General features: G+C 41.0%; 1 pseudogene; it reads right to left on the reverse strand.

Moving 5' to 3' along the window:
* Positions 1–365: 365 nt before the first annotated feature.
* LOC101427435 (protein-L-isoaspartate O-methyltransferase domain-containing protein 2 pseudogene) lies at positions 366–1,552 on the reverse strand (annotated as a pseudogene).
* Positions 1,553–2,412: the final 860 nt, after the last annotated feature.

A 2,412-nucleotide genomic window follows, 5' to 3' on the forward strand; every position in this document is an offset into this window, starting at 1 on the left:
CCAGAAAAGATTTTACACACTTACAGACTTGTGCTTTCTTTCACATATTATAAGCAAAACAATTTCCGTTGCAGTTTTCATTTTAAATGCACAGTGTGTATATCTCGTACGAGAAGTAGCCATCATGCAGTCTTTATGGTGCTGCCTAATACACATTAAATTCAGTGTTTCATCAGAGTTAAATGTAAACACTTTCTGTGGGAGATTCTCACCCCTTTGCAAAAACATACTTCTATGCAGTTTACATTTGTCAGGTTATTTTTAAAGAAATCATACTACTCAATGAAAATTTTAGAGGACAACCAAGAATAAACTGGAAAGAGAAGCTGACGGGTACAGCGGGTTTCTTCTCCATTCTGTCTGTCTGTGCAGGTGGCATAGGTGTCATACTCCAGCAACCTTCTTTTCCCAAGTTGCCCTTTTCAAGCAAGAGAGTTATTTTTCTCTGTAATACAGCAGGTAGTATTTCAGGGGATCTGGCAGAGGGAGGCTCAGGACCTTCTCGCGTAGAAAGTTAACTGGGGGGTCCGGCTTCGTTTCTGGGGAGGTCTTTTCTTCATTCCGCCGTTCTTCTTCGGGATCTTCACAATTGTCGTCAGAGGGGTTGGAAATTCGACTAGCAAAGACTTCTTTGTCCAAAAAGACAATCGTTTCAATTCGACGGCGGTGAACTCGCCTTCGTTTAAACCTGGGAGTATTATTGAGTCTATTTCCATTTTTGCTCATTGTTTCCTGGTGAATTATCTTCTTAATAGTACCCCGGATTGCTATGCGAGTTAAATCCTGGAGGCTGCGAATTGCGAGTGGAGGTAACTGGACAAGTCTTGATTTTCCTGACTCTGAATGGCAGGGCTGGATGAGAGGAGCAAAAGAAACAGCCAGAATCTTTTTGGTTTCCCAAGCAGAAGGACCAGTATGCGTTATCTTAGTCAACTTCTCTTCTAGTGGCATGACAAGGATTCCCCCCAACTTTGAGGAGATTCTTCATGTACTCTTCATGCTCTTTCTGAAACCCAGCTCCACAGTACACACGGTCATACTGTGTGCAGTCTGGAGAAATCTCCAAGCAATTGCCAGTGACAAAGGAAGGTTCACAGAATTCAAACATGTCAAAGCTACCACTTGTTTTGATGAAGAAGTCCAGTTTCTGTTTTGCATACTCTATCACTTCTGAATGAACTTCCACCCCATGATTTACACCAAAAGGACCTAAAATGAGTCCAACCGTGGAGCTGAGGTACCCAGTGCCACTGCCCAGGTTCAGTAACGAGAGCCCAGGCTGAAGGTCCAAAGCTTCCATCACCTCAGAGTATATGCACGGGGCAGAAAGGTGAATGTTCCCATGCTTCCACGCCAAATCTTTATAAGCATTTTCTTTAAATTCTTCAAGATAATAATCTGCACGATCAATAGCTCGGAAAGCCTGCTCCACCAGTTCAGTCCGTATGTACTGCGCTTCTTTCAAATTATCTATCAGCTCATCGTTGTCTTCTCCGGCACTTACAGCACCTCCCATCTTCAAGATTACACTTAGGCAGCACTCCGGGTTCCGCGGCCCACGGGATCCGGCCGCCGGAACCGCGACCTGGATTTCCTCCGGCGCCTGCCCTCCCGTCCGCCGTCCGCACCCCTGTGTATTAGTTTTGACATCACCTTGGTCTGCATTGTGATGGGTGTGAGCCTAGTATTCGGGGAGAAAACATCATTCTACTAATGCCTTGATTTTTTACTTCTCCTAGAATCAAAACAGTGAGCCAATAGCTTCCCATTGCTTAAGGCAACTCGTTGTATGGTATTTGTATTAGCAATGAAGCAATGAAAGCAATGACTAAATGCAAATTGATTCACCTTTTATTACAATTAAATTTCTTTACAAAGATTGGATGGAAAAATAAAATCTACACATACTTGTACAGATAAAGACAAATTATTGCTATTATATTTTGACCAAAAGGTTCCTGTGGAACATACACATGTGTTTCTATAATTAAGAAAATACTACTAGGCAACTTGCTCCATATGATAAAGTACATATTTGAAAAATGCAGAACTAATATCAGACTCAACATTTAAAGACTGAAAACTTTCCCACTAAAGTCAGAAACCAGAGAAGGATGTCAATTATCACCATTGCTTTTAAACATTGTCCTTGAAATGCTAGTCAGGGCAATTGGGGGAGAAAAATAAATAGACAACCAAACTGGAAAGGAAAAAAGTAAAACTATTGCTGTTCACAAATGCCATGATCCTAAATTTTAGGGTAGGATTTAATTCAATCCCCATCACAATCTGAAAAACCTTCCTTGGGGAAATGGGAAAGATCATTTTCAAAATAATATGAAATTTGTAGAGAATCCAGAAGTGTATAAATAGGAGTTGTTGAGATGGAAATGTTTATTTTATATATATATA

This window comes from Dasypus novemcinctus, chromosome X (genome assembly GCF_030445035.2).
Source record: "Dasypus novemcinctus isolate mDasNov1 chromosome X, mDasNov1.1.hap2, whole genome shotgun sequence".
In the NCBI taxonomy this organism is placed as follows: domain Eukaryota; kingdom Metazoa; phylum Chordata; class Mammalia; order Cingulata; family Dasypodidae; genus Dasypus; species Dasypus novemcinctus.